Source organism: Rhinoderma darwinii, chromosome 3 (genome assembly GCF_050947455.1).
Source record: "Rhinoderma darwinii isolate aRhiDar2 chromosome 3, aRhiDar2.hap1, whole genome shotgun sequence".
Taxonomy (NCBI): domain Eukaryota; kingdom Metazoa; phylum Chordata; class Amphibia; order Anura; family Rhinodermatidae; genus Rhinoderma; species Rhinoderma darwinii.
Window position 1 is genome coordinate 17,677,237 of NC_134689.1, and position 25,061 is coordinate 17,702,297.

General features: G+C 44.4%; 1 protein-coding gene across 1 annotated transcript in view; it reads left to right on the top strand.

Annotated features, from left to right (window-relative positions):
• The window catches only part of TSPAN9 (tetraspanin 9), a 365,810-nt gene that overhangs the window by 36,947 nt on the left and 303,802 nt on the right, over positions 1-25,061 (top strand). Inside the window, exon 2 of the mRNA XM_075856056.1 lies at positions 21,785-21,839. The gene's annotated coding sequence lies outside the window, so the exon portion shown is untranslated. The remainder of the gene's footprint in view (positions 1-21,784; positions 21,840-25,061) is intronic.

Here is a 25,061-nt window from a genome sequence, read left to right on the forward strand (position 1 = left end):
CTATATTAGTTAACAGTGCAGCGACTGGTATAAATAATACTACATCTCTAAATTTGAGTAAGTCGGGGTGGAAAAGAAAATAATCCACTGGATTCTCTCACTTCCAATTGCTTAAAATTTTCATTTAAGAAATTGGTTGCATAAAATGTTTTTCTTTTTGTTCCCATTATGGCTGTCCTATGTTTAGCCTCAGATAGCGCAACCCGCAACAGCTTCTTGGGAGTCGTGAACGGGTGAGAGTGGCCAATGACCTAGTGCCCAGTCGGATCTACATAGACACAGCTGGTCTCTTGCTCAGGGATCAGCTGCTATAAGGGTGAAGTAGATAATTGGTCGATAATAGTGCCAGGCCATGATAGGGTTAACGAAGGAAGTGAGTGATGAAAGTTACGGCTGATACTGGCCGCATTCTCAGCTGCTTGGGAACGGCATCTGTGATACTTCTGTAGAATGTCCCCATCATTGAAATGAAAGAAATGTTTTCGATAAAGTTTTAGCCTTTGATAACAATGGCCACAGAAGTCTATTTACATTGGCGATGACTATGGCGACTGGGCTTTGTTCACAGATATCCTGTTTATGTCTGTTGCTAATTCAGTGTTGGACTGGGGTTCCTTGGGCTTACCAGAGGAAATGATTTTGAGGGTCCACCCTCCATCTATACAGATCATGTACACGTCCACTTTTTATCCAAATTTTTCTTGATATCCTTATACACACACAGGACATATCATTAATAACGTCTAATGATTATTTGCGAATTATCCTATAAGAAATAGACCCTAGTGCCAGTCAGCTATAGATAGGGGTTTCTTCTGCCGGATCCTTTGGGCCCATTACTGTGTCAGAGTCTGGGCTTGGTACTCTGGTGTGCCAGTCCAATCTTGGTTGCCATATTCGGTTCCAGACCAAGAAAAAAACCATATCTAATTACAGATCCCATTGATTTCAATTGGAGCTTTTTGGCACTTTTGTGTAAAAAAAAGTTGTCTTTCGCCATCCGCTTGGGCAACGTATCTTGTTTACGACGTGCCCAACAATGACGCTTTCCATCCATCATGTTTCACATCAAAGTCACTTTTTGCCAACAGAAGAAATGGAGCTGCCTCTCTAAGAAACATCAAAAGCAGGTATTACATGTGAGAATCCCTAATGTATTGTTTTTCCCATAAAATGGGGGCTAAACACCTGGGACCCCCACTGATCAGCCCAATGAAGCGGCCACTTGATCTGGATTGACACAGTATTACCCAGTGGAGATGGGCTTGTTACAGTGTATCAGTTTTGGCAATCCTACATGAGCTTAACACAGCAGCAGCACAAATCCTACTCTGATACATTGTAACAAACTGCAGCTGTGTGAGATTACAGTAGAACTATTTTAGGGCAATGTTTGTCTATGAGCAGCTCTAAGGGCCTCAAAGGGATGTTTTGACTTCATCTGGATGAACAGCACAGGATAATAGGGTAAACTGGATGGGATTACGTCTTTTTCGAACCTTACTATGTTACTATGTGACTTTAAAGGGCTTTTCCCATTAGGGACATTTATGACATATCTACAGGATATTTCCTAAATGTCAGATATATGTTGGTCCCTATGGGACCCACACCTATCTCTAGAACGGGGCCCCCTAAACCCCATTATACCTTTTTCTGCTCCCGCAGCCTCCCGGCCACTTCCTGACTTTATGGTCGGGAGCTACGAAAACAGCGTAGCTTGCTAAGCTACGCTGTTTCCGTAAGTCCCATATTAGTGAATGGCGGTTACAGAAACAGCGTAGCATGCGAGCTACGCTGTTTCCGTAACTACCATTCAGTTCTATGGGACTTACGGAAACAGCGTAGCTCAGTGAGCTACGCTGTTTCCTTCTTCATGGTCAGAAATCGCATGAGTCAGCGTGTTCTAGAGATACATGCGGGTCCCAGGGGGGGGGATTTATCTGACATTTATGACATATCCTGTGTATATGTCATAAATGTCCCTGATGGGATAACCCTTCAACCAACACCTGTTCTCTAGATAAAAGAGGGGCGTCCCAATCAGCCCTAATAGAGTATATAGAGATACGTTTCTTAAAGGGGTGGTCTGGTTGGGAAAATACATTTTCAAATATACTAATAGGGAATTATGAATAAATAGATAGGGGTCTACTGTTCCGGACCCTCATCCAATAACCAAAACAGAGAGCAGCTACAAAGTGTGTCTCTTGCTCTTGAGCATGTCCTTCAATGTGACCATTAATTTTAATTGAAACTGTGCAATGCTTTATTTCTCCTGTGGGGGCACTGCAGGAAAAATGAACACTTGCTCTCTAACAGATTTCAGCTGATTGCTGGTGCTGCCAGCAGTGGGACAACCTGCAGTAAGCTTAAATCTAGGGGACCATTCTAACACCAAGGATTTATCCAAACAGGATAACCCCTTTAAAGGAGCACTCCAGCCCAAACTGATACATTGTGTTATAATCAGGACCTGGGGAGATGGTACATAACCCAGGGATTTAAAGAACAAAAACAAAATAATCCTTGTGTCAAGGACCACCCTCTCAAGCCCTGCACTAGGCACAGGGTGTCAGCAAGGGCTGTAGAGGTTGCAATTGCACCCAGACCCTATAGGCTGGTGTTCATGCCCCATATGGGGGTCACTGGGTATCGGTTTGACCTGTAATGTTCCTTCGCGACACGTCTAGATCAACCCAAGTATCGTTCTGCCTTATTACGTCCGAAGTAAACTTATTTTTCAGGTCTGAAAGTCATTAACAGTTGTTAGTGACTGCCCAAAAGTCTTGTCTTCTAATATATCCCTTAAAAAGCAGCTTTAAATTCTGCAAAAAAAATACAGAATTGTCATATCATTTATAACTAGTAGAAAAGGATTTCCTTTTTCTGTATTTTTTATTTCATAACAAGTTTTCCAGTTTGGGCAAGTGACCAACAAGTTATAATTTATGAAACTGTTTTTATCTGGCGGCATTTGTGCCAAAAATAACACAGTATTTTGTGTAAGTAGAAACGCGGCCTTTTATGAGTGACTTATTAATTTACAGCTCGCTTGTGTACTGCTGCACATCCAGATCTTGCAAGGTGGATTAACTTTCATTGTTCTCCGAAAACCAATTAAGAATATTTTTGTGCTGTAATCACGTGGGAGAAAGACAAAAATAACTGTTTACAATGATGGAAATTTAGTTTTTTACATAAAGGAAAGTTCGACCTTAAATGTATTAATTATTTTAAAGAGCCGTTCCACCTTAAATATGGATTTAAATGGATGCAAAGGTCATAGATTTTGAATACAGAATAATGGGGTAATTAAAAAAATGTTCCTAGTCATACTATAAATGGTAACTAAATTTTTTAAAAACTTTTTACATGTCATAGTGACATGTCAGAAGTTTTGATTGGTGGGGGTCTGAGCACTAAGACCCCCACCGATCGCTAAAACTAAGCAGCAAAAGCACTTGGGTGAGTGCTCTGTCGTTTCGTTTCTGATCGACTTTCCTTGGAAAGCTGAGTGAGCTACGTATGGGTTCATAGACTTTCTATTGAGCCCGTACATCGCTTGGCTCAGCTTTCCGAGGAAAGTCGATCAGAAACTAAGCAGAACAGCGCTCACCAGAGTCCTTCTGCTGCTTCAATTTAGCGATCTGTGGGGGTCTCAGTGCTCAGACCCCCACCGATGAAAACATCTGACATGTCACTATGACATGTCAAAAGTATTTTAAAAGTTTAGTTACCCTCTAATCATGGAATTATGGTTATTTATGTGGGGGTTTTTTTTACAAGCCATTTCAGGGGGCTCCAAAGATTACAGCATCACATTTAGGATTACTCACTCCCACCACACACATCTATATATAAAAAAAAAAAATCTACTGTCCATCCTAATCTTCCTGGTTCACAAACAGAATGCAAGAACTACAGTGACTGACACACTGAGCAGTAGGATCCCCCAATTTTGGTATTTTATCTGGGGTTTGTTTCCTTTCCACCCCCTTTCCATGAACTTTGTCCCATTTTTCACCCCCTTACTTGCTAGTTCCCCTGTAGAGGGCAGTCTAGCGCAGGTTCTTACCACCCACTAGCAAAGGTGATTGGATGAACCAGGGCTGGACTTCCTCTCTCCATGGGCCCCATAGCAGCCGCATGGTCTGCCTGTATGGTATGTACGTCCTTGGTAATACAGATACAGACTTATATGCCATTCTGACCCAAGGTGACCGCTATGGGCACGGTAATGACTGCCATTCATGGCAACCACTAATAAATAAACAGAATATTAAAATACTGCAAATGGCATGAACACTTGACTTATATTTAACTATTTTTTTGTTGTTTGGGGGGGGGGGGGGGGTTGAATACTTTTTAATGCCACATGTACAATATAATGATCATATGTTTCGGGCATGTGTTATCATTTTTCTTTTTAGCTATTGTGTTTTGATGTTACCAACAGCAGATGATAATAATTTCCAGCACTGATCTCTGCAGCAATAATGCAGATTCAGAAAAGCGGGATTCCTGGGTGATGAGTCTGTTTCACAGGGAAAATAACATCTGTCTGTCAATGGTTCCCAAATTATTTAGGCCAAGGGCTCCTGAGTCCAAGACCTGGTTACCCAAGTATCCGAGGCAATGATCAGTCACAAATCTGGACAGAATTGCTCAGGTTACATCCTGTTGTCCTGTGTGCACCCAGTACTGGTGCGCTGCCTCTGTCACTTATTATTGAGGCAACTGTGTCTTTAGAGAAAAGCGAACCACAGTAGTCCTATAACAAAGCAGTCCCAGTGCCCCCACAACAGAGCCAGCCACAGTAGCCCCATAACAGAGCTAGTCCCAGTGCCCCCACAACAGTGCTAGCCACAATTCCCTAATAACAGAGGCTATCACAGTGCTCCCACAATAGAGCAAGGCGCTAATCCCTACTAACAGAGCCAGTCACAATGCCCCCACAACAGAGCCAGCCACAGTAGCCCCATAACAGAGCTAGTCACAAAACGCTCAGAAATTGACCTGCGGTGCGGAACTTTATTCTGCAAAATGTCAATTGTATTTGCGTAAACATTTTGTAACAGCAGGAAGGAGGTGAAGGGAAAGTGAGCCCTAATCTACCCACCGCCCTGTCCCTGCCTACTTGCAACAACCCGCCCTAGGCGACGGGGTACAACTGGGCGGCGGTCCCTACGCTGTCTAAGTGCACGGGAGAACAAACAGGGAACACGCAAGGGAAGGGGCAGTAGCCCACGGAACGCCGCCAGGAAACGGAGCGGTGAACGAATAGTCAGGACCAGGATGAAGTGGAGTATACCAACGTGAGCACGGAGCAGGAAGCAAGCCAGGGGCAAAGCGAAGCAGGTTAAGCGGAACTGCAGCAAGGCAGAAGCACGGCAGAAGCAGGCTGGAGCAAGCAGCAGTGGGGCCAGGAATCCAGAAGAATTACAAGCACTGAGGAAGAGAACACGGCAGGTAATAAAGGACAGGGGGCGGAGCTAACTCCGACTGACCAGGCCGCGATAGGCTCTCCCACTCCTGAGCCTGCCACCCTGGTTGGTGGGAGATGGTGTCAGTCTAACAGGTCTGGCCTCAGGTGTGGATTGATTAATCCCAGGAGTATACCTAGACGTAGTACCTGGCAGATCCCTAATACATTTGTTGCGGGTTTTCCCCATTGAATTCAATGGGGAGGTGAAACCCGCAACAAATAGGAGTTGTTGCGTTTTTTGCAACGGGTTCGAACTCTCAGAAAAAAAGCCGGAAACTTACCCACAAGTCTGTCTTCCTTCCTCCAGCGCAACCTCCTGGGATGACGTTCACCGCTGCAGCCAATCACAATCTCTTGGGATGAAACGTCTAAGTGCTGCAGTTTTCCGCAGCAAACATTCCGCCATTTTCGCCCAGAATGCCCTGCGGCGCCCAGGACGGATACACTGTGTGCTGTTACACAGCGTTTCTGCCCCGTGTGAACTCAGCCTTGCTATCAGAAGCGGTCTGTGACTATTCCTCCAGCCTTTTCAGGAGGTCGGCATGCGTGTACCCCATAAAAAAATATAAAACCCACAGAGCTACTATGAGGCCACGGTGGCTCCATCTCCCTATTCTATAGGCTATGTGTACAGGAAGAGGGTCCCAAGTTGTCTTCCACTGCTATAAATTTGACATTCAGGACTCCGGGAAAGCTGGGTGATAATCCCAACCAGATGATAATCATAACTGCAAATAATTACCAATCCTTTGCTATATTTTGCGCTATATATTCCAGTTTATCATGTGCCGGTTTCAGATATAAAATGGATTTTAATATTTCAGACGCTGCTCTTAACTTTGTGTTAAAGTGGTGTAAAAAGATAATGTAGGCGCCGTAAAACGTAACGGCGTCTATTAATCTGTAATGACTCTCACTCTTCTGTAATTAAACTGCACGGTTATAATGACTCCAAGTTTCATGAGGTCTGGAACGTCGATGCATGAAAATCTTATAGGATCTGTCTGGATTTTGTCCTCAGACTTGAACATAAAATCATATTCACTTTGTATACGTAGATAAAGCAAAGTTAATAATCCTCAAATATTGCAACCTTCCTTCCTTTACACAGAATGCAACAGTGATAGGGGCCAGATTATCAAATATTCTGGATTATCAGATGGTCCTAGAAAACTCGATAAAATTCCCCATTCCGTTTAGGTCCAAAATTCTGCACTGATTCATTTCATTATATATCTGTTTTTCTGACTAGAAAAATGATATAATTTTGGCTGCATACAGCCACCACTAGGGGAGCTAACTGCATATGGATTTATACAGCAAGAACTAAATAGGTGTTGTATAAATCTGTATGCAGTGAGCTCCCCCTAGTGGTGGCTACAGATAGCTGATTTTATAGTCCCATGGAAAGAAGAAGTGGTTAAGTGTTGGACACTTAGCCACAATGTGCCCCTTAACAATTATGTACCCTGCCTCCTAATTTCCTAAATCTCTTCTTCTGGTCTTCCACATTATATTCCAGTTCTGTGCTTCAAACAAGTGTCAGATTATCAGACTTTCTGGAATATTGCCTTAAAGGGGCTGATCGGTGCGGGATCCGGTTGTAGAACCCCCACCGATCATATACTGATGACCTATCGAGTGGATAGGTCATCAGTTGTCCGTACCCGGACAACACCTTTAAAGAAGTTTTATTCTATTTCAAAATGACTGCTTTCATCTTCATGGGGTTGTCCGTTTTGTACAATTCTCTATTTTTTAAGGGGCCTGCAATGATAATCTGATAAACCACCAGGGGATCCCTCCCCCCCCCCCCAAAAAAAAACAACTTAGAATAGCGCATTAAAACCAGCCAAGTACATTAATATAAATAGAAAAGCCGTATATAAAATTCTTCATTGGGGTAACTTCCCCTTTAAGCAGCGAGACCTCCGTAGTGGACTGCGCATTGTTTAGTGAGTCACTGAATTATTTCCACTTCCTTGATGTTCAGTTATAATTCCTCCAGCGACCAGCCCTGCTATGAAATCTTCCTGCTATGTTATGAGCACATGAAAGCGAGTCTGATCTCCTCCTTTGAACGTACTTTTTGTTTGTCTGCATTTCGCGGCGGTCCAGTATAACATTTGTCACAGTTAATAGGAATGCTTCATTTCACAGTCAGATGATCCGCTTGTTTGAACAGTCATTCACTGTATATAGCAGCCCCGTCAGACCAGGACCAGGGTCCTCCACTGACTGCTGAGCTCCCTTTCTAGGCCTCCTGCCCACTTCAGTTATTTTCATCAGGGTGCTATCCGTTTTTTTTAACTGATAACACCCTGACACATTCATTTCAATGGGGCCATGCACACTTCCGTTGTTTTAATGGAACCGTGCGGGTGCGACCGTTCCGTCAAAAATAGGGCAGGTCCTACTCCTATCTGTCTTTGACGGAACAGCCTCTGCCTTTTCAATGATTTGGTCCGTGAAACAACGGACTGCACACGGAAGCCATCCGTGTACGGTTTGTGTTTCCCGGATCCGTCATTAGCGGTCGTACAACAGCTGACGGATGTGCGCGTGCAGCTTAAGTCCCTTGCTTGCTAAAATTCTACAAAAAATAATATTATCAAAAACATGAATCAGTCCAGTTTAATTTGACCTGCTCTGATACATTGTAACAAAGCTGATTTGTGCTGTTAGGCCCCATGCACACGGCCGTAAAAAACCTCTGTTTTTGCGGACCGCAATTGCGGTCCGCAAAAACGGAGCCATTCACTTTCATTGAACACTGACACCTTTCCGAAGCACTACGAAAGGGTGTCCGTGCCGTGGAAATGTTCCGGGAATTATGGAACATGTCCGTTCTTTTGCATTTTGCGGGCCGTGCTCCCATACTTTGTATGGGAGCACGGCCCAAAAATGCGGCTGTCAGTCGGCGGCCGGCCGTGCCCGCAATCGCGGGCCGTGATTGCGGGCACGGTCGTGTGCATGGGGCCTAAATGTATATATCTCTGCACATTAGCTCATATCAGCCAAACCAGAGACTCCTCCGAAAGAGACCACTCTGTAGACAGCACTGTTTCAGGATTCTTGCGGGTGAGTTTACACTAGGCGGATATGCTACGTAAAAGCACGCAGCATATCCGCTCTGTGCCCCGCAGGGAATTCCAGCCGAAAAACCGCATAAAATTGTGGTGCTGTTTTTCGGCTGGAATGTCCGCTGCAGAAAACTGCACAAAAAACAAATATGGATACTTACCATGGTGACACGTCCCTCCAACGTCCTGAAGTTCTGCAGCCCTGAGAAGACGGTTTTTTTTTTTTAAACATATTTTTATTGAATTTTTTCACCACACAAAAAAAACACAAATCATACAGTAATGCATTGCCATAATAATAAACATTACAAAAAATGTATAAATGAACATGTGATAGTGAATGCTTCCCAGCAAACTAGGTTTGATCTTGGAAGTTATTCCCCATGGGCTATCAGCCCTCCTTCATCTCCTCTATCTCCTCTATCCTTCCCTTCCTTTAACCCCACCTGTCGGGTATTCCTGTAAACATTGTTACATAACTTTGCATATCTGCCTAACTTACATAACTAAACAATACACAGAACAAATAAGAAATTGGAGCATACATAACAATTGGAGCTTCGTGAAGCAGTTCACCAACTCAGGCAGCTAGTCCGCAAGAATAAAGAAATCCCAGTGGATATATATGCTTTACTCCCGTGATATTTTCAGTGCCCCTAAAGTGCCCTTAAGATCTTCAATCAAGTACCATGACGTTCCCGTAAACGGATCTATGATGTCCCTTCGTTCTTCACTGGTGAAATATTTTGTGAGGAAAAGCTTCCATTTCTCAAAGAATTTTTTGCTCTGCGTGTCTTTATTCTGTAATATACCAATGCGGTCTAGATAAAACAGTTTCCTCAACCCCTGGACCACCATGTTCTGAGTCGGTACTTCAGCTACCAGCCAGTTTTGGAGTATGCACCTCTTTGCCACTATCAGTGTGGCATGGGCCATGGGAGCTAAATGTGTCGTTTCTGTCTCTTCTGATTCTCCATCATGTTGTATATGGAATAAGACCTCCATTGGCCCTAAATTCCCATGGAACCTGCCCACCTGCTGCAATAAGGATGTTATCTCCCCCCAGAATGGCTGAATATGTGCACACGCCCAAAGGCCATGATACATGTCTGTCTTTGAGATATTACATCTAGGGCATGACGTTTTCCTATCTGGTTGTGAGGCGGAGGGGGCCAGGGTAAATGCATATATTGCTTGGTGAATGATCTTCAGATGAGTTTCCCTCCAGTTTTCGTTGTGCACGTGTGCCCTGAAATCCACCAGCCCTTTTTCAATATGCTTTTCAATGCCTGGTAAATTAAACAGTTTTTCCCATCTCCCAAAGGCCTGCCCCGGGGACATCTTCACTAGTGTTGGTCTGAGTGTACTATATAATTGGGAAATGGAGTGTCTGTGATTGTCCGTGAACCATGAATCAAACAGGTTGGGGGGGACCTCATCCGCTACATCCGCTAGTTTAGTTTTACAGTGATTAACTATTTGTAAGTACTGTAAGTGCTGATGCCGAACAAAAACATATTTATTCTGGAGCTCCTGCAAGGTTAACCACCTCTTATCCTGCGCGTGGAACATATCCCCCAGAGTCGCTACCCCTTTCTCCCTCCATTCTGACATTAGTTTGTTAGATCTTCCTGCTGCAAACTCTGGGTGCTGCCATAAGGGCATATGTTTTGAAATGCGATAAGAGAGGTTATAGTGTTTGCGCAATACCTTCCAGGCAATGATGGTATCTCGTAACAGAGATGATTTCTTGACGATCTTTGGGAGACAAGTGAACGTTGTGTGTACCAGAGCCATGAGATCCCAAGGTTTTGCTAGCTGTCTCTCCAGTCTAGTATTGGAGTGGAACTCTGTGTTGTGTTTCCAATCTAGCAGATGTCTACTCAAGCAGGCCAGGTTATAACCCCGAATGTTAGGGAAATTGACCCCTCCTTCCGCCTTCCTCATCATGAGTTTCGTGAGCGCTATTCTTGGTTTCTTCCCCCCCCATATGAATTTGGTAAATGATGAGTTGAGTGTATTGATATCTGAGTGCTTGACCAGAAGTGGGATAGTCTGGAGCGGGTAGAGTAATTTCGCAAATCCTGACATTTTGACCAAACAGCTCCTTCCCATCAGTGATAGAGGTAGACTGTGCCATCTCAGAAGATCTGCTTGGATATCTTGTATAAGGGGGGGATAATTTAGATCATACAGCGAGTTGGGTGCCCGACCCACTTTAATACCCAGATAAGTAATGTTTGACTTAGCCATCTCAACATCCAGGGAGGCTAGGGACCGCCTATATGTTGGGTCCTGCGTTCCCAAATCTAATAACTGGCATTTTAACGTGTTAACTTTGTACCCTGAGTAGCTCCCAAAGTCGTTCAATGCCTGGAAGATACGCGGAACATCTTTAAGGGGGTCTGCGAGAAATAACAAGATGTCATCTGCAAACAACGTTTCCTTGACCTCCATCTCCCCCACCCTTATGCCCGTATATAAATTGGATGACGCCAGATAACGTGCCAAGCGGCTCCAAAGCCAGATTGAACAGCAGTGGCGATAGCGGGCACCCCTGTCTTGTACCTTTACATAGACGGAATGGTTTAGACAGAAAGCCTGGTGTGGAGATTCTAGCCTTAGGGTCTTTGTATATGTGGTGTAATAATATCCTGAATGCCCCCGTTATTTCCATCTTATCCAGGACAGCATCCAACCAATTCCAACGGACATTGTCAAAAGCTTTCTCCGCGTCAAGTAAAAGTAAAGCCGAATGTTCCCCCGGAAATGGGTTATGCTGTACTCTATCTAGCACTGCCAGAACCGTCCTGATGTTGGTGACCGCCGACCTACCTTTAATAAAACCTACTTGTTCTGGGGCTATGAGGAACGGCATTATATTCGCTAACCTATCAGCTATGATTTTGGAAAGGAGTTTAGCGTCCACGTTTATGAGCGATATGGGTCTGTATGATCCTGGTAGTAGGGGGTCCTTTCCAGGTTTAAGCAATAATTTCACATAAGATGTGTCTGCTGATGGTGGTAACCCCTCCTCTCCCAGAGCATTGTTAAACAAGGAGACCAAAGTCTCCGTAATCTGTTCCCGCATTACTTTAAAAAATTCGCCGGTCAGTCCATCTGGACCAGGCGCCTTACTATTTTTAAGGTTTCTTATTGCCTCATCCACCTCCCCCCTTGTGACCCTGGCATTTAGAAGTTGCAACTGTTCCGCGGAGATGACCGGTAAAGTGACCTTGTCTAACAGTGTGTCTGTCGGCGGAAGGGAAGATGTATCAGAGTACAGCTCCTCATAAAATTTAGCCAAGATGGAATTAATACTAATTGGATCGCATGTTTCTCGCCCATTATGATCCCTTAATTTCGCTATGTGCTGCACTGAGCGCTTTCCTCGAGCCATATTGGCCAAAAGTTTACCCGCCTTACTTCCGAACTTATGTAAAGTAGCTTCAAAGTCTCGAGTATATATTGTTTCTTTCTGAGCTGCCCACTCGTCAAAAGAGTGTTTTGCCTGAATCCAGGCCTGTCTGGCATCTAATGTAGGGTGTGCCAAATATGCTGTATAGGTTGCCCTCAGTGCAGCACTAGAAGCATTAAATTTTTGTGTTATTTCCCGTTTTTTGCTGGCAGTATACGCCATTATCCTTCCCCTCAGCACTGCCTTGGCCGTATCCCAGTACAGTGAGGGGTCATCTCTGTGTTCTGAATTCGTCGACGTGTATTCTAACCACCACCCTCTTAGCTGTCTCACAAAGGTGTCATCAGTTGCTAAATGAGCCGGGAATCTCCATATGAAGTCTGATCCTCTGGGATATATTTCCTGAAAATCTACTCGTACCGGGGCGTGATCTGAGATCACTAGGTCCCCTATCTCAGCGGCTCTCAGCCTCGGTTGTAGTGTTGGGGATATTAAGAGGTAGTCAATCCTGGACCAGGACTGTTGAGCGTGGGAGTAATGTGTAAATTCCCGGGCATCCGGGTTACCCCTTCTCCAGGGATCTATTAAGTGTATTCTTTCCATCAGAGGTCCCAACACTCGGTCCTGTTTTCTGGGAGCCCCTGTTGGAATGGATCCCGTGCTTTGTGAACTGTGTGTGCGTCTATCCTCCTTGTGATCAGAAACTGAATTAAAGTCACCTCCCACTATTTTGTGCTGGACATTATCTGACATAAGGGCCCTTTCCAAACCATTGAAAAACTCAATATTATCACTATTAGGTCCATACACATTATAAATGCTTAATACCCCACATGGTGTGCTTAGAGTAATATGGAGCAGTCGCCCTTCCTTATCTGCATCAGTATGAATTACCTCGTGTACCAGGTTTCTATTTATTAAAATAAGTACCCCCGCTTTACGGCCACAAGCTGAAGAGCCGTATACTTGGCCCACCCACAACTTTTTCATGCGGTGGAAGTCGCTCTCCTCCAAATGTGTCTCCTGAAGAAGAGCGATGTCCGTATGGAGTTTTTTTAAGTGACGGAGTACCATCATTCTCTTGTTAGGGGACCTAAGCCCCTTTACATTCCACGAGGTCAGCTGCATAAAGTGGGCGTTCCGAAAAGGTTCACAATTGACTGGTCATAAATATCTAATTCTAGGCAAGCGTGCTTTGCTGCCTTGGTAGCCGCCCGGCGGCGTCTGCTCCAGATTGCTCCCAACATTACAATAACAACATTTACATTCGGTGCCAGAAAATTGGCACAACCTTTAACAACAAAATGCCCATCCAGGAATGTCACCAGCATTTCCTGTGAGACAAACTTTAAATTGGCATACATAACTTCACTTTTTTCTGGTCTGTGACCCCTCCCCCCCTCCCCTTCCCGCCATCTTTTCGTGATATATTGGAACTTAACATTTTAATTTTTAAATTATAAAAAAATAAGTTGTGCTTCCTATACAACACGGGTACAAGTGCTTATGCCTATTATAGCAGGAATTTTGTCGGCATAATATCCCACCAGAACCAATTGCCACATTAATATATAAGGCACAATCAAATGCGCTCATGGAGCCTCTATGCGATACTTATCAGTCCGGGATGGTTGCAAGCCGGTTTTCTGAGCGTTGTCGATGTGGCATCTTCGACGATTCTGCCCGTTGTTGCTTGGGTGAGGAAGTGGAATTGCGGGCGATATCTGACCATGTACAGTCCCTCGATGAAGAAACTGGTGTACGGGGACCTTCACCTCCTGTATCTTGACTCGCCGTCTCCTCTCCCGATTGTCTAGGGCCCCGAAGTCCAGGGATCTTGTCTACATATAATGCCGCCTCCTCAGGATTGTGGAATACCTTGGTGGCGCCATCCGTCTGCATGATCCTCAAAGTGGCCGGATACTGTAGCTGAAATTTAATTTTGCGTTTATAGAGGGAGGTGCAAACCCCTCCAAATGCTCTCCGCCGCCTTGTGACTTCTGCCGAATAATCTGCAAACAGGATGACTTTTGCCCCCCTTATATGCAAAGGGGTATTGCGGTTCCTGAAAGTGCGCAAAAGTTCCTCTTTGTCATTGTAATCCAAGTACCGCATGATCACCTGGCGCGGTCTGCTTTGCGGCTCTCCTTTGGCGTTGGCGCTCGGACCAGGGGGGCCCACTCTGTGTGCCCTTTCCACTCTGCAAGATCTGGTCAGACCTAGCGCTTCTGGTAACTCCGTCTCGCAGATGCCCTGGAGGAGCTGCGGTCTAATATGCTCAGGCAGTCCCACTATCCTTAAATTGTTTCTTCTGGACCGATTCTCAAGATCTTCTAAGCGGTCTCTGAGTTTTGTGTTATCTCGCATTAGGTCTCTAATGCAGGTATGTGCCCCTGCTGATTCATCCTCCATGAGGCCAACCCGCTGCTCCAATTCATCTAGTCGATTGCCATGAGATGTCACCTCATTTTGGAGTTTTTGGAGCGTTGTTGTGACTGTGGCTATTAAGGATTCTCTGATGTCGGGGGCCAGTTGGGTAGCTACCTCAATTGCCAGCTTCCGATAATCAATCTGTGAGTCAGTCATTACCGACGGCGATAGCATTTCCCTCTGAATTTCTGGGCTCTGAGACCGGCTCTGTGAAAGTGGTGGCTGCAGCGGCGCCGCCATCTTGGATGGCCCCTCACCTCGTGTGCTGTGCTCGGCCGGACAGGAGATCTCTCTGCTGCCGCTCCGGAGGAGATATCTCTCCATAAACCTCCCGGTTCTTGTCCCCCACCTCTCCTCCTAATGCCTGGGTGTTTATATCCTGCGGGTGTGTGGCGTAGATGGGTTAGGGGATCAGGGCTTCAGGAGCTCATGCAGCTCCGTCCTCACATCCCAGCGCCGGAACCGGAAGTCCTGAGAAGACGTTTTATCCCATGTGACCGCTGCAGCCTGTGATTGGCTGCAGCAGTTACATGGGATGAAACGTCATCCCAGGAGGCCGGCCTGGCTGAAGAAGCATAGAATTCTGGGTAAGTATAAGATTTTTGATTTTTCTGAGTTGCATTTTTTTGCGGCATAATCCAACGCAAAAAAACCGTAACATCTGCTATTTGTTGCGGATTTTACCTCCCCATTAAATTTAATAGGGAAAACCTACAACAAATAAGCAGCGATTATGCAAATACAATTGACGTGCTGCAGACTAAAAAAATTGCACCGCAGGTTAATTTCTGAGTGTCTTTTCCACTCAGCATTTACGCCGCACGTGGAGATTTATTCAAATCAGATTTGTTGCGGAAAATCAGCAATATTTGCGCTACGTGTGAACTTCTCTCGCTGCTCCTCAGAACAGAGCAGGGTAATGGTTGACTGAATCAGATGCCTTAGATATAGCTCAGGGAAGTACTGGCTCTCATTGAGGAGACCCAGCAGGTGTATTTAAAGGCAATTCTCCATGGGAAAAAAAGTATGCAAATTAGCTCATATCAGCTCAAGACTCCTCAAAAAGGAAGAGAGTCTGTACTGATGAGGAGCAAGAACCCCGAAACAGTGCTGTCTACAGATGGGTCTCTCATCATTTTGGAGTAGTCTCCAGTTTGACTGACATGAGCTAATTTGCATAATTGTTTTCCCCCCTAAACCACTGCCTTTAATTAAGTAGCCATACACATGTTGGGTCCAGTACCCCTCTGAAGTATGTATTTATCTGAGAGAGGATTGTCTAGACTGGATACAATTGTAGCAAACTCTCAGCTGTGGGTAAGGTGAGGTCTGTATGTTTTTTTCAGCCTCTGGATTTTAAATGGTAACTAAACGTACAACAAACTTCTAACATGTCATAAGTTTGATCGCTGGGGGTCTGAGCACTGAAACAACCACCGATCGGTAAAGCGGAGCTGCAGAAGCACTCGTGTAAGCGCTGAGCCGCTCCGTTTCTGTCCGGCTTTTCTCGGAAAGCTGATGTAGCGGTGTACGGGCTCATAGTCTTTCTATTGAATCCGTACGCGTACTGCTCGGCTTTCCTAGAAAAGCCGAACAGATAGCAAGCAGCTCAGCCCCCACACGAGCGCTTCTGCCGATTCGTTTTAGCGATCGTGGGGGTCTCAGTGCTCGGACCCCCAGCGATCAAAACTTCTGACATGTTAGAAGTTTGTTGTACGTTTAGTTACCATTTAAAATCACTATGACATGTCAGAAGTTTGTTGAACGTTTAGTTACCCTTTGAGAATTTTCTCATATACTTTCAGCAAGCAGAGATCTTGTGTAAAAACCCAAAATGTACAAAGGATTTCAGAAGAGAAGTGTACAGCCTGTATGTGACACACGCAGGTCGTACAGCTCCCTCGTATAATTCCATAAACATTCCATATGGCTCCGTATAGCGGACATATTCTCCTCAAGAGGCAATGCTTCTAAGGGTATGTTCACACGAGGGTGTCCGTTACGGCTGAAATTACGGGGATGTTTCAGCCTGAAAACATCCCCGTAATTTCAGCCGTACCGGCATGTGCAGGCGCTTGAACGCCGCGTCCATTACGGGCGTAATTAGCGCTGCTATTCATTGGAGTCAATGAATAACGGCTCCAATTACGGCCAAAGAAGTGACAGGTCACTTCTTTGACGCGGGCGTCTATTTACGCGCCGTCATTTGACAGCGGCGCGCAAATATACGCCTCGTGTGAACAGACAAACGTCTGCCCATTGCTTTCAATGGGCAGATGTTTGTCAGCGCTATTGAGGCGCTATTTTCAGACGTAATTCGGGGCAAAAACGCCCGAATTACGTACGTAAATAGGCCGTGTGAACATACCCTAAAGGAGAAAAGATCCATAATACAGCGTTCAACGAGGCATGTCGTGATTTTTTTTTTTACGTCCTATTCTGTACGAATCCGACGGCGAAAACCTCCATATGCGTCTGTATGGAATTAAAGGTGTATGGTATGGATGTAATGTACAGTAGGGCCCCATAGATTCTATGTGCATGAGACTTAAGACAGGAGCATTGCACAGATGTGAGGAGAAAAACAGAACTATTAGTATTACTACGTAACTGCAGGGCTCCAAGCAGCACAGAGTATTTCTGGAAAGAACCATATCAATGGAAGTCAGTGACCTGTCCACTTGTAATTATGTTACTTAGGACAGGGCTGTATGGGTCAGGGAAAGTATCACAGATGGCAGGAGGAGAATGGAGACCACAGACAGATTGCATTTTTAAATGGAAACCCTAGCAAAGACTCAGATAGAAAAAATCCCTTCATCCCAGGCAAAAAAACATTCCAGACTGACCTTGCCGGATGTATGAAATAACAATTCTGGAGCATCTTTTCTTAGAACTTTATGTTGTGCCATTCCTCTGTTATTCCTCCTAGAAATGTATAAATAAATTGACAATTCGGTGTTACGGATTTCATTACGGAAAATCTGCCGCAAATACAGTAGCAGCAGTGGAGTGGATGGGCTTTGAAGAAATCTCATCCACACGCTGCGTAAAAATGCTGAGAAATTGACCTGCGGTGCGTTTTTTTATTCCGGAGCATGTCAATTGTATTTGTGTAATCTCTGCTTGTTTGTTGTGGGTTTTCCCCATTAAATTCAATGGGGAGGTAAAACCCGTAACAAATAGCAGATGTTGTGATTTTTGTGGCGGAAAAGCTCAGATTCTGCCGCAAAAAAATCGCAACTCTGGGAAAAACTAAAATCTTATACTTGCCCAGAATTCTGTGCTTCTTCGTCCAGGCCGGCCTCCTGGGATGATGTTTCATCCCATGTGACTGCTGCAGCCAATCACAGGCTGCAGCAGTCACATGGGATGAAACATTATCCCAGAAGGCCGGACTGCAGGACGGCAGAGGGACGCGTCACCATGGCTACAGGTAAGTATGAAACATTTTCTTTTTTTAAGTGCAGTTTTCCACCGCGGCCGGAAATTCCCTGCGGCGCCCAGGGCGGATATGCTGTGTGCTTCCACCCAGCGTATCCACCCTGTGTAAATGTAACCACACTGTCCAATCAGTGCTGTCAGAGTGAGACTGTGCAGGGACACGCCCCTTTGACAAGGGGAATGGTAACACCCAGATGTTAATTTATTCATAAATTTCTAGGAGGAATAACAGAGTAACGGCACAACACAGAGTTCTTATAAAAGATGTTCCAGAATTGTTATTTCATGGGGAATACAAGTATTTACTAAAACCGACATGTCAGGAGAGCGGACAGGTCCTCTTTAAGCACTAGTTCTGGAGTGTTGCTTAGCGGTGTCATTTTTACAGCTGGGATGTTTCACTTTAGGCACTTTTCTGTCTTTTTTTTAAACTCCCTAACGCCTCTTTTGATTTTCTGAACTTCTGCTCATCTTCATTACTTTGCGTTATTCCATTTGGATCAGTGGAGCCGCTGATCCTGAGGCTTTCCATATGCCGCGCTTTATATAATACCCTGCACTAAGACAAAATGTTCCGTTTTCCACATTTACAATAATGATGAAGGATGATAGCAAGTCATGGACATACGACACGGAGAGAAGACGCAGCTGCCGAGGATCTGAGCTGGTAACTGAATGGAGTGTTATAGTATAAGGAGTCGGTGCTCTGCTTAATGTGACATTTAGGCCTAATTCATACAAGCGTGTTCGGTCCGTGATGTACGGTCCGCATGTCGGCAGTATTTCCCGGAGCGAACACAGTGCAGGGAGCCGAGCTCCTAGCATCATAGTTATGTACGACGCTAGGATTCCCTGCCTCGCTGCCGGACAACTGTCCCGTACTGTAATCATGTATTCAGCATGGGATAGTAGTTCTGCAGCGAGGAAGGGACTCCTAGCGTCGTACATAAGCCTGGCTCCCTGCACTGTGTTCGGTCCGGGAAATGCGGCTGACATGCGGACCGTATATCACGGAAAGAACGCGCTCCTGTGAACGTAGCCTAAGGCCGGCTTCTCACGTAGCGTAAACACTGCGGAATTTCCGCAATGGAATTCTGCATTTACAGCAGCAGCAAAGTGGATGAGATTAAGAAAATCTCATGTCCACCCTGCGGAAGAAAAACGCAGCGTAAATGTTCATAAATTGACCTGCGGTGCGGAATTTAATTCAGCAACATGTCAATTTATGCTGCGTTTTCGTTGATTTTCTGTTGCGGGTTTTCCCCTTACATTCAACGGGGATGCAAAACTTGTAACAGAAAGCCGAGTGTTGCGTCTCTTGCGGCGGATTCGCAGCAATTCCGCCGCAAAAAACGCAAATCAGGAAAAAAACAAACATCATACTTACTCGGAACGCTCTCCTTCTTCCTGCAGTCCATCCTCCTGGGATGACGTTACATCCCATGTGACCACTGCAGCCAATCACAGGCTGCAGCGTCACATGTGCTGCAACGTCATCCAGGAAGGCCGGACTGCGCGCAGAGAAAAGGAAGGGGGTAAGTAGGAGCACTTTTTTCTCCCCAGCGCTTTTTTCCGTAGTGGAAATTCTGTTCGAAAAACCGCATCACATATCCCGTCCACCCCGGATTTCATTACCTACAAGACACATAATAATTATAAGCTTAACCTATTTCATATTGTAATTATAGGCATAAAACCAGGCGGTCGTAGGATAACAGGGCCTATGAATATTACATAGCAGTTTATTAAATTATCATGCTTTACTTGCTAAGAATATATATTGGCTCTTTCATTATTGAATAGGCAACAGTCCTGAATTGTTAATAGTGATCAGAGGGTAAGATGTACAGTTCTACTCAAGGACATACATATCATAGACAGGGTTGAATTTAGGGGGATTTCCTAGAACTTGGTAACCCCCTTATCAGTCATTTATGAGAAATGAAATGGTAAAATTCTTTCTGCTGCCACCAGGGGGAGCTCACTGTATATGGATTTATGATTGAGTTCAATGGGAGCAGTAAAAAAAATCCTATGCAGTGAGCTCCCTCTAGTGGTAGCTGTAGGCAAACAGGGTTTTATCATGGAACTCTATGGGCATATTCACACGGCGCTAAAAACATACAACGTGTAAACGTGTCAAATACGCCTGGTTTTTGTGAAGCGCTTTTTAAAATACAGGCATTTTTTACCTGTTTTCGGAGTGTTTTTAAACGCGTCCTGTGCACGCTTTCTCCACGTTTTTTTTGCGAGTAATTAGGACTCGCATTGACTATGGTAACAGGCCAAAGAATTGAGAAGGCGCTTTTTTTTTTTACATGATGCGTTTGTAAAAAAACACAATATATGTACCGATGGGGCACTTTTCTATTGACTTGAATGGGAAGCGTTTTTCAATGCATATTTCTCTGCGTAAAATGCGCCAAAATATGTGTCAAATACACGCTGTGTAAACAGGGCCTATGGCTGTGTGAGCTAAAGCAGTACATTTGCAGCTCTGTAACAAAAATGTGCATTAATTTTAAGCCTATTCAGCTTTAAGTGCATTCAATTATATGTTCGTTTTCCTGCCCTAGACCCCCTCCAATAACCCCTCCACCATTCCAAATCACTAGGAATATTAGGTAGCAGTCCATATAGTTGGAGGGGGGGGGGGTGCATTTAGTCATCTCCACATTGGGCATTGACTCACTTGGAAACCCTCCTTTAAAAGTCCCCCCTGATAGAGGCAGAACGTGTGGCCCTTGGAGTTAGGGGCCCCAGACCAGGTTGGTCTAATTCCCTTTGCTACTAGGTGGTGAGAACTTCCTCAGGACTTCCCTCTCCAGAGGAACTGTATTATTAACTGTAATTAGCTGTAATTGCTGGGGGAAGGGCATGGTGGGTCCTCTACTATAGGGGAACTAAAGTATAACATGATGGGTCATCTGTGTAAAAAGTCTACCCAAGAGAGGGATGCTCTTTCCTGCAGCTCTTCTTCCCTCCGGCTGGTCACTAGTGATTCCATAACTGACAAAATAGTTAAAAAAAAAACTAAAAACAAATCTATTTGGGGTTTCCTCCAGGTATTATTCACTTAAGGTACAGAACAATTGGTGATGTGTCTGCAATAGGCACACACCTCAGGATTTCTGAAGGAGGTGGCCAGGCTGGTCTCCACAAAACTAGGGAAGCTCCAGAGTGGTCACCTTTGGGTGTGTGACCTGTTGAATGGTACATCGAATGTCATAGATTGGGGCCACCCCCAATGGAGAGTTACACCAAAGCGCCATTCTCACTTTGGAGAAGTTGGTACAACCACATATTACATAGTCACCAATTGTTTTCAGTGGACACCATGCAATACTGCATTAGCAATGCTGACGGCTTCCACTAGAGGTGGCACCTGATTGGTGAAAGCTACCTCTCCATAAGAACATAATAGTGAGGGGTCCCCAGTATGAGTCAGAACACTGATCCGCTGCAAAAAGCAGCTCCCGCTTCGGACAATTCATCATGTCCATCTATTACTGGGTTGCCATGTAATACTACATTTCACCTCCAGAGGTCACTGTTTCACAGCGATCTCAGATGATCACCAAGGTCAAGAGAAGCCAAACCCATGGCGATTAGTTGATCATCATCGCGACTTCATTCTAGAAATGTGTTGTTCAGATGGGTCAACCCCATTAATAACCTTCTCTTCCGGTCGTGTCAGTCATTATGGTCACAACATGTACGTTGATAATGAACTGTAATAAAATGCAATATAATAACATTTCATATCCTGACATTAAATATGGAGTCACCTGCTGTGCTGGATGAAATGAAACATTATCCCTCCAGCATTTATAAAATCTCTGCTCTGTCATATTTTGTGTTTCAGCGACTTTAAGACTTTTTTGATAATACGTTGATTTTTCATTTTTTTCTCTTTTATAGGAAATATAGACAAACAGAGAGACGGGTCCTGGGGCTGAAGTTTGTAAATATCACGGTAAGCATTATTGTGGGGTTACTCTGCAGATCTGGTAACTAATGAAAAGAGGTTGCTTAGGAAATGACTTGGTCTGTCACACCTACGATTCTTCTTCTCTAAGGGTATGTTCACACGACCTATTTTCAGATGATTTTCAGGGGGTAAACGCCTCGAAAAACGCTTGAAAATACGGAAGCTAAACACCTCCAAACATCTGCCCATTGATTTCAATGGGAAAAACGGCGCGTAAAAAATGCCCTGTAAAAAGAAGTGCATGTCACTTCTTGAGCTGTTTTTTGAGCCATTTTTCATTGGGTCAATAGGAAAGCAGCTCCAAAAATAGCCGCAAAAAGAGTTTGTGGTTTCAAAAACGGCTGAAAATCAGGGGCTGTTTTTGCTTGAAAACAGCTCCGTATTTTATGGCCGTTTTTGGTTTGCCGTTTGAGCATACCCTTAGGGTATGTGCACACGATATCGACCATTACGCCTGAAATTACGGAGCTGTTTTCAGGAGAAAACAGCTCCGTAATTGCAGACATAATTGCTCGTCCTCGCATTTTGCGAGGCGTCATTGACGGCCGTAATTTAGAGCTGTTCTTCATTGAATTCAATGAAAAACGGCTCAAATTACGTCAAAAGAAGTGTCCTGCACTTTTTTGACGAGGCAGTCATTTTACGCGTCGTCGTTTGACAGCTGTCAAAAGACGACGCGTAAATGACAGGTCGTCGGCACAGTACGTCGGCAAACCCATTCAAATGAATGGGCAGATGTTTGCCGACGTATTGGAGCCCTATTTTTAGGCGTAAATCGAGGCATAATACGCCTCGTTTACGCCTGAAAATAGGTAGTGTGAACCCAGCCTTAGGGTATGTTCACACGCAAACTCAAAAACGTCTGAAAATACGGAGCTGTTTTCAAGGGAAAACAGCTCCTGATTTTCAGAAGTTTTTTAATCAAACTGGCGTTTTTCCCTGCATTATAGGGACTCCTATAGAATCTATGAAAAACGGCTCCAAAAACGGCTCAAGAAGTGACATGCGCTTCTTTTTCGCTGCCGTTTTTTTCGCGCCTTTTTTTCAAAACGCCCGCGTAAAAAATACGGCCCGTCGAAACAGAACACCGTTTTTCCCATTGAAATTAATGGGCTGATGTTTGGAGGCGTTCTGCTTCTGATTTTTCAGCCGTTTAAGGCCAGAAAAATGGCGGAAAATAAGCCGTGTGAACATACCCTAAGGGTTGAAACTGGCCCGAAGTCTCACAGGCACTAGTAATTGGTTGCAGTTTTCGCTCGCCATTCCAGAACTTGATTCTGGGGGTTTCCCTCTCCATACCTGATCAGCTGTTTGTAGCAGGGGGCCACAATGACTATGTCTTTGGCAAGGGCCAAATAAAGAATAAACATCAATGGCAATTATTATTTTCAGTGGAGGACAATACAATCCTCTAGTGCAGAAAAGCGATCCCAGGCCAATCTTTCACTACTAGCTAAACACTCCGAAAAGTTATATAAAAACTCTTTACATACTACTGAATCCATGCCAAAGATCTGGCTTAAAGTGACTGTCAACTTTTAAACTACATATCAATTTTAGGTCCAACATTATGTTCAAATAGTTTTCTTAATTTATCTTTATAGAGGTCAGAGCTCCACTTTTCATATCCAGAGCTCCAAATCCATTACATAGAGCTAGAGTTAAATTATAAAATTCTGGCTGCCTGCAGCCACCACTAGAGGGAGCTTAGGCGTTTACTGCATACTGTGTTATTATTGTATGTTCCCAAGCTCCCTCTAGAGGTGGGTGCAGGTTTATATTACATTTATTCATTTTCTTTTCATTATTAACCCCTTAAAGACCAGGCCAATTTGAGTTTTATCAATTTTCGTTTTTTCTTCCATGCATTCCAAAAGCCATAACTTTTTTATTTCTTCATCGACAAAGCCATATAAGGGCTTGTTTTTTTGCGGGACAAGGTGTAGTTTTTCATGGCACCCTTTATTGTACCGCATAATGTACTGGGAAACTAAAAAAAAAATATTTGTGGTGTAAAATGGGCAAAAAACAGCGGTTACTCCATTTTTTGGGGGGTTTTGTTTATTACGGCATCCATCAGGCATTAAAAACGACATATTCACCTTTTCACTATATCTCCATCAATTTAGCGAGGTGAAGGCTTAAATTTTGCGTTGCGAGCTCTAGTTTTCACCGATAGCATTTTGAGGTACAAGCGACTTTTTGATTCCATTTTTTTGAGAGCTAAGGTGACCAAAAAACAGCAATTTCCATTTTTTACGTATATTGTTTTTCACCGAACGGGTTAAACAACGTTTTTACGGAGGGGCAATATTTTTAACATTGCTTTAGGGAAAAAATGGCAAAAGGGGGTATTTTTGAACTTTTAATTTTTTTTTTTGGAACATTATAAAAACTTTATTTAACTGATTTTTTTTTTTACTTTTTTTTATTAGTCACCCTAGGGGACCTGAACCAGCAATCGTTGGGTCGCTTGCATGATATACTGCAATACTAATGTACTGGAGTATATCGTGATACTGACAGTCTCCTTTGAAGCCCAGCAAGAGGCGGAGTACAAAGATGGCAGACCTGGGGGCCTTTATTAGCCATGACAACCATCGTCACCAGCCGATTCCGTCGTGGGGGAACACGATGGCGTGCTTGAGGGGGCACCCCCTGATTCTAACAATTTAAATGCTGCGGTCGCGATTGGCCGCTGCATTTAAGGTGTTAAACGGGCGGAATCACAGTGATCTTTGATTCCGCCCGTTGCAGTGAGGTGTCGGCTGTAGAACACAGCCGTCACCCGCTGAGAATGGAGCAAGCTTAGCCCGTGAGTCCGCTCAATACTTCCCCTTAACTGCTCCCACGTACATGTTTCATATAAAAGATCCCCTTTCATATTTAGCATTTTGAACACGACCATGATATCAGCCTCTGTGTTATGTTAATGGTTTGACATTTTAATGTGTACATCTTGTAGTAAATGTCACAGACCTATCTTGGAGCTTTGCTTACATTTGTAGCTGTTCGGTAGAGAGGGTCACAAAGGGAACTGTGTCTGTGCTTTGTGTCTACTCGGCTGTCACATCGGGACTTGCTATGTGACACGTTGCCTGGTGAAAATGACAAGTCAACAGCTCCATCTGCAGAGCTCTGAATTGTAGCTCTAAGCGGTAATGCGTTGTGCCTCTCTGGCCGTTTTTGATGGCGTCCGAGTGGCAC